The 8,459-nt window shown below is 31.7% G+C and overlaps 1 protein-coding gene across 1 annotated transcript in view; it reads right to left on the reverse strand.

Moving 5' to 3' along the window:
- The window catches only part of LOC108779509 (pleckstrin homology domain-containing family G member 5), a 32,379-nt gene extending 24,315 nt beyond the window's left edge, over positions 1-8,064 (reverse strand). The window contains exons 1-2 of the mRNA XM_018546932.1: positions 7,970-8,064; positions 489-625 (exon numbers count right to left, since the gene is read on the reverse strand). The gene's annotated coding sequence lies outside the window, so the exon portion shown is untranslated. The remainder of the gene's footprint in view (positions 1-488; positions 626-7,969) is intronic.
- Positions 8,065-8,459: the final 395 nt, after the last annotated feature.

Here is an 8,459-nt window from a genome sequence, read left to right on the forward strand (position 1 = left end):
ATAAAGAGAGAAAAGGGTATACGAGCAAACAAATTCGTTAAAACATTTAATTTTATTCTAATATATTGCGAAGAATATTACGTTATCTAAAAATTTAGTTAGTTTATAACTTAAAATGAATTAATTGATAATATTGTTTTGACCACCAAAATAATTATTACTTTTCGCAGCATTATTTCAACGTTCTACATTATTTTGATGTAATTCAATAAAATTCAAATCTATAATAGTTAAAATTTTTTGACTATGTAGACGCTGTGATTATAAAATCGTTCTTTTATATACGTTAGTGTGAAATAAGTAAGAATATATTTCAATATTTATCATTGATTAAGTCTAATGGGGTAGAATAAAATACGACGCGACAGCAAGGAAGCAAAAATCGAAAAATCAATCGAGCACGCATACGCTGTCCATTATTGTATAAGTAAATCCTTGAACAGAATTTACTTAAATCCGAATGTTATGAAATATGCAATCTCTCTCACCGATTACTCGTAGGTGTTTTCCGCCGAGGGTGGAAGCGTCCGTCGTCAGCAGGGATAACGGCGTCGAGGAACTGTCCAGAACTTCGACGCGCGATAAATCGACGCCGCGACGCTCACAAGCTGGACTCAGCACATCCCTGTAACACATAATACAGTGAGAGTTAAATCATTTCCGTATTTTTCGACGGTGGAAATACTTGACAATATTTTCGTAATAAAGTACAAGTTGTAATCTGCCATCCAACTTCCATGACATTATAAAATGGTAATCGATCTACGTATCACAAACGCGATATAAGAACTAATACAGCTTGCGTTATATCAGTTAATTAAAAGTAGAAAATATTGCACAAACACGTTTTGAAAAATTTCCTGTCTGTTTTAAACTGCTATCACGATCATCGTGAAGCTCTCGTCGAGAAATACAAATTTTAATTCTCGTCTACGAATTTTACTTCCCACTACAATCTGTTCATCCGCGTAATCCCCTCAACTTTTGAGAATAAAAGTATATAAGTAATTCAATTTTAGGTACTTTTCAGTCGGACTCTACGGCGATTAAAGAAATCTCTTAAAAAGACCTCGCGCAAAATCCGTAAAGGAATATCTCGTACTTTAAAGAGTATTTTAACTTCAAGCGAAACGAGATGCAATAAATATAAAATAAATTAATAAAATAAATTTATAATTTTTCCAGAAATAAATTCGATTGCAAAATATCGTACATTTTTTTTGTAAAAAGGAATGATATATTCGTCCATATATCATACAGAATTTGTGAATTTACATGAAAAAAATTTCAAGGAGAATATGTAATTAATTATACGTGCGCGATATAAGATTTAAAAAATGTTTAGAGAAAGATTAAAATATTATAAACTTTAAAAATATTTCATCAGATGGTTTGAAGTTGTTTAATCAGATTGTTATACATTTATTTTATATTTTTATATTAAATCATTTCTTTTAACATTATAAAAAAAATTATAAATAATCTTTCCTTTTTTAGCATGCAAAGCTAATGTTATACTTCTTCTTCAAGTAAACAATTATTGTTCGTATCTTATTGTTGTAGTTATTGTTTTCAAAGTTTAATTATGTTCTTGCAAGCGTCTTAGATTGATTTTAACTCATTCCATTACTTCTGAAGACTACAAATGTATTTTTATCCGCAGAAATAACATCCGTCATTCCTTGTCTTTAAAAACATCTTCTTTAAACTCTGTTCTTTTTGAACTCACTTTTATTTGTTGCATTAACAAAGGACTTCCTTCTTTTAATATCATGCATTTAGTTTCCAGATGCGCTTCTCAATTCCTTGAATAATCCCAGTTTTAGAAATAACTCTATTGTTAATTTCAAAGCACTAAGTCGATGGTTACTTTTAATTTTTCGTATCTATTCCGATAGTCAATAATCCTCGGTTTGATCCGCGTTTATTGCATTTCTCAATGACGTTTCATACCGTGCTTTCGTGTATATTAAGCGAAAATAAATTGCGAACATGATACACTTGGTTTGGACACGACAGACGAATCATATAACATTGTACAATACATATATCAACTCCGTTGCTTTCTCCGGACAGAGTTAGGTAACTAGAGAAGGCGACTAAGTTGTTTCCAAGTCGAGGGATCAGAAATTATTACGCGCACCCTCCGCGTTAAAGGATAAAATTTGTTATCCTTGTTTTCCATTCACTTCATGCTGCGACTACAGAAATTTTACCAAATTATGCAAAATTATTGTCACATGCTTCTTGATGATGCAAATCATCCAAAATTTCGCACTTTTGCCACGGGAATTTGTAAATTCATTACGTAATTTGCAAAACAGAAATTATATAATCAACCACAATAACGATGTGAACAAATCGAACAAATATCGACAAGTCGTTGATGTAACTAAATTGATTCATACAGTAATCATTTTTTACGTCCAATGGTAAACCATAAAACAATCGCGAGTTGAAGATTTACGTGTGCGAGTTTGTTGTTGAAATTAATTGTATTTAAATTTTACATTACCGGTCGCTTTCCGGTAGCCTAAAGTTTATCTGTCTTTGTTTTCTAGATATCATTTAGTTTTTCCGGCGGCTTATTTCAAAAGAACAAGGAGTGCCTAATGAAATAATGGTATAAAGTGGAACAAAGCGCGTCCTACCTAAAGAAAGCTGTATAATGCTGTATAGACAGTGACAGAGGAGAAATTTCGTCGGCGGGAAATTCGAACAAGAGGAATAAGAAATTAATTTATTTATCCAAGCTTTATACAACCCTTTCATTATTCAGCTTTGCTTTCGTACATTTTACACCGCGCCTTCGTTATTTAACATTAACTAATATGTATCAAAACAAAAGCTTTTCTTGGACGGTCCCGTCTCAAAGGCGCAACTTGGTAACCATTATTCTCGTCAAAATAATTTGCCTGATTTTCTTAAATAAATATATTTTACGATATTTTTTCACATTTTCAAGCGTGAAATTCTAGTCGAATATTTAAATTGTGGATTTTATTGAAGCAGTGAAATGTCAAATAAAAAACTGGATGATACACGAGTATGTTGCAATTGCATCAGGTCAAGCTAAAAATTCGTAAAATTAAAATTTCGAAGTGTATTGATGCAAGTAAAGTAAACCGATGACGCAACGTCACGAAATCGAAAACGATGCACGTGGCTTGTTCAAAGTACTTAAAAGTCGAATCGTCATTGCGTTTGGCAGTCCGGTTTCCCGACATTTTTTTTATTTCACATTCTACAGGCTTTGCAGCTTTCGTTTCAGCCATACAGAGTGGCACTTGTGTGTGCTCGGATATAGTTTTTTTAAACTTTTAAACTTTGCGCCTTTTGAAATCGAATACTTTTCTTTTTTTAATAAAATGCAATATTAATTCGAAATTTTATGATGTCAAGTACTGCAAATAAATAAAGCTTACAAATTTCCTAAGCCTCTTAAGTTCAATTAATGTTTGTCAATGTAATTTTTCATCGTCACTTCATAGGTTTGTAATGTAAAATTAAAAGATCAATACAAAATGTTTAGAAAATAATAGATAACAGAGATAACAATAATTATTTATATAAAACAGATATGTTAAATAATGTAATAATATAAAGTGAGATTTACATCATTGTATAAATATAAATAATTATATTACAACTTGATTCAGCTGATTTTTCTTTCATTAAAAAGCAAGTAATGATGTTTATTCAATCGAAAGCAGTCATTATCCATAATTTGTTTGTTGTTTGTTTGTGTTATGACGTAATGTCCATTGAGTTTTAGTTTCCGTACGAAGATGCAATCTTTGTAACGCAAAATCGTTTTCACCTTTTACTCGTTTTTATATTTTCTCCTACAGTTACGATATATATCGTTTGAACAGGACTGTCCCTTTGCGCCCCGTTCATATTTATTGAACGTATCCAGTCGCATTAAATTGCTATAAATCACTGGCTGATGCGACAGCCACCTAGCTAGATATGAACATGTGTATGCATGTATGGTATATATGCGCACGTTAACATTCTAAATAGCGGTATGTCATTTCAAAGTGAGTGACTCAGCGATACTCGTCGTTAATATACATTTCCCGATGTGTCAGCATGAGATACTTCGAATGCGAAGAAGGAGGGAAAATAGAGAAAGGAAGGGCTATATTTCATGCCTTCTACATAAATGCACCTGTCGCTGAATTTTCTTAGACATCGAATAATTAATTAAGGTGTCATACATAAATAATTAACACGTAATCAACTAAGAGAAAGAGAAATTTTTCAATCGAAATAAATTCGACTTGAGAGAATAAATACAGGGTTGATACAAAATTGGAAATCAGGAAAATGTCAGAGAAATTAAAAACGATCAGGAAAATTATAAAGATTACAAAATTTTCTGAAAAATTAAAATTCTTAGCTTTAAAGAAGTGCTTGAACTTTAAATGTGCTTACAGCATCACATCTCTATACATTTTGGAATATATTATCAACTTAACAATTAAATGCAAGCAGTGTAAATAACATTAACAGTAATTTACACATTGCTGTTATAAATTACTCTTCTAACAAAATATTTGACGGTTTCCAAATCAGGACGAAAATATAAAAAATTCAAAATGTTATTAAAAGTATCAAGGAAGATCATAAAATTTTGTCTGGAAATCAAAGAAAAGTTATGGAATTGTAAGTTAGAAATTTGTGACAAGTCTGAAATAGAAATGAAGAAGAGAAATCACTATCTGATTTGTGAATTATTCTTTTTTATCCTAAAGACATATTCCATATTAAAAGGGTGTCAAATCGAGTTCTTTACAATCACGCGAATTGAATTCTTTTCCTCTTTTGACTCTCGCAAGAAACGGTAACGCGCGTTTAATTGTTATGCAAGCCGTAGCTTCAGGAGGTTATTATGAGCAACAAAACGATCCGCGTGATCTGAGACGAGAAAGATCCCGTGTTGTGATGAACAGTATGCTTTTCATGCAAACCGCGTGTCGCGCGGTCGCGATCCCGGTAAAATGAGAATTTTTCCATGGGACGAAACGAAGAGACGCGACAAAAGCGGGACGCACGCGGGCTTTGTGCAATTCTCTGCTCGCAGCGTAACAATACTTGGCAATTAAGAGTAATCCGTTTGAAAGCGTAAGGCGCTTTCACATGCACCATAGCGACAGGTTACTGGTAGTATTGTCCTTTCATGATACAACGCCTTTATTTTTTGATACTACTTGTTACGTAAGACAAAGATATTAGTCAAGGATATAGCAATCAGGTGAATTTGATTAAAGACAAGAATAGCGACGATGATGTTCGAATTGTTTGTGAATCTGATAAATAACGAAAGCTAAGAGGATTAAAAAAATTGAAAAGTCACGTTTTAATTTTCTGAAAGGAGATTTCTACGTTCATTATCCATCTATAAAGTTTCTAAAAGTTTTTCTATAAATATCACGCTTGTCATAATAACCGCCTGGACTATTAAGCTACTTGATTGCTGAACATTAAATGGCTGTTCAAATGAGTCAAAGCTTTTCAAAAGTTTGGGACGTTTCTAAAACAGCGACGTTTTAAAGTGCATCCCGTTCATTTCTTGGGAGATTCTTTGTCAGTAAATTTTGCCCATTAATTTATTACTCACTCTCGAAAAATCACAGAAAAGTTGGAGAAGTGGCACTACAAAACTGCGAGATAGATTGCTATTGTAAGTAATAATTACTTGTTTTTTAATTTTTCAAGAATTCATATATCCGCATCATGAATTCAACACAAGCATCAGAGAGAGATTTACTCAAAGTATTTATTTAAAAAATTCTAGTAAATTTAATACTTTAATTAACATTATTAAATTAACAAATTTAATTCCTAATCAGCGTATATATTAAAATGACATCCTTTCTTTATACCGGAAAAGAATTTTTAATTAATCGTGTCTCTTTCTTTTTTTGTTTGTGAATAAATTTCTCACGGATAAACGAGAGTGTTCATATGTCTGTACTGATTAAAACAAACAAAGAATAAAAGGTCTCCTGAATAAATCATCAAGATAATTTTGCAAAAAATATAATTCTATTGTTAAAAAATATGATTATTCAATTTACTTTCTTTCTTTTAAGTAACGGTTATCTTTAATAAACACTATTTTATTGATAATGAATTTAAAATGTGCTTATTACAAATGTTAGAGGAAAACTCATTATTATGTACTTAATTAATTTTCTTTAAAAAAAATATTATAAAATTCATTCGAAGAAGAATTTTACATAACAATCAAATTAAATTTATTAATTTAATAATGTTAATTAAAGTATTAAATTTACTAGAATTTTTTAAATAATTACTTTGAGTAAATCTCTCTCTGATGCTTGATGAACTCCTGATAAATTTGGGGATATACGAACTTTTGAAAAATTGAAAACCAGTAATTATTACTTACGTACAATATACCATACATTAAAATCAAATTATTAAATTTTAATATAATTCTTTTTATAATATTATATCAATAAAAAATGATAGTTAATTCTCAAATTTCACATCACGCAACCATAACTTCGACATTATGCGAATTTGTTTCTTGTTTGTTGCTTTTAGTCTTTGAACGTTAATTTTGTTATGAAAATGAAAAGCAAAAATATGTCAAAATATATGTTTTCTATGGGTATTTTTACTAGAGCGAATTCCCATCAGTGTGGAATTTGAGGGTTAAATTAATTGGTTTTATATTAAAAATAAATATATATTTATATATAATATTTAATAAATATTTTATTAAAACTATTCAAATGAATATTTATTGAAATTTAATATTTTTAATGTATTTTTCTGTGTGAATCCATGCTCTTGATTATAAAATAAAGCTTTCGAATGCGTGACGCTACTTATCATATTTTCCTTGTCTCTTATTATAAATGCACCACGATAAATGCAGCGTCATGATAATAAATCGGTACACCCTGTAAAGCAAAAAAATTATAGGGGAGAGGAGAGAAGAAGAATCGAGACCTCCTGACGATTTCAAAAATGGAAGTACTTTCTTGCCTTTTTTTCTTCTTCTCCTCTTTCTTTAATGGATCGTCTCAGAGGTCGATAAAAGAGGTAGGAGGAGCTATCTCCTTTTTTCGCGAATGAATCTAAAGAAGATTGAATGTAACGCAGTCGGTTGGTATATCTTCGGTCGTCGTTTAACAACATGTGATACATGACGATGGTATTTGACTTAATGGCGAAATGTTCTTTAATGATAGGCATTACGTAGTATATATTTCAAGCATGTCTCTGCAGGCATTAATTAGTGAGAATTAATGGTAAAAAACGTTGAACGTGAAATTGATGATTTCAGAAATTTGCGCTCCGGAAAATATTCTCTCTCGTAAAAAAAAACGCCACGTTGCAATGAGAATCGTATATCACATATGATGGAAATAAATTGTAAGTTCACTGTGTAATTGACGAATATAATGCTATCGTTTTGCCAATCGTATTTCAACAGATACTGCGAAATTGAAATTACATTTTCATATAGAAATATGGAGAAATAATGAAGAGATAATATAATAATTATGAAGCATTATTGATCGCGTAGGTAGGTAGAACGAAGATTTTTCGCATTGAGAGTGAATTTTAATCTCGCGACAACGATGGGAGATGAAAGATGTCGATGTCGGGACGAATATTCTGAAACTGATCCGCCTCAGGATCGACCATCGTGAGATAACAGAACAATGATGTCGCGAGGGCGGACGGCAAACATTTTTCACGTCCTCGCTTGCAACTTGGAGGGTTTCGTAAGTCGTATGACGTAATACAGCGGTTATCCGCATGGATAATAATCGGTCCCGGGACGAGCGTATTGCGGTGTTCCGTTGCGCGTCTATAAATATCGCCATATTGTCATTCGCGACGTGACACGCGTGAAAATTTATCGCCCCCTACGGCGACGCGAATGCGCGAAGTATTAAAAGTACGATAAAGCTTCACTCACACCAGGTAAGTTCCTCGAGTTGCCGGCAAAAACTCCTCCCGGTCGAAGGAAGTCAAGACGTCATCGCCTACCTCGAAACTAACGCTGAAGTATTCGTTGCTGGATACCTGTAATCAGAATAAAGCACGTCTTTAAGTACAATTAATTTTATCTCTTCACAGCTGAAGCTGATCTTAATATTCTGGTAATTAGAATCTTGGTTTAAGATAATTCTTGGTCTGGCAAAGATTTCACTCATTGTTGATGTAAATGAGATTTAACAGAATTTTGAACGAGAAAGTGATATAAATAAATGTTAAGCTCGTAGACAGTTTTCATTTCACAGAGAGCTCTTGTACGACAACTTTTATTCGAGCTATTTGTATGTCATATTATATCTAAAAGAAGATTATTTTCAGATTTGTAAAAAAATATACGTAATGAAATCTAATAAGCCAATAGAGTTACTGCAATAAATACTAAATCTGAATAAATATTTGTTTGAATAATA

The sequence above is a fragment of the Cyphomyrmex costatus genome, unplaced genomic scaffold (assembly GCF_001594065.2).
Source record: "Cyphomyrmex costatus isolate MS0001 unplaced genomic scaffold, Ccosl1.0 scaffold60, whole genome shotgun sequence".
Taxonomy (NCBI): Eukaryota; Metazoa; Arthropoda; class Insecta; order Hymenoptera; family Formicidae; genus Cyphomyrmex; species Cyphomyrmex costatus.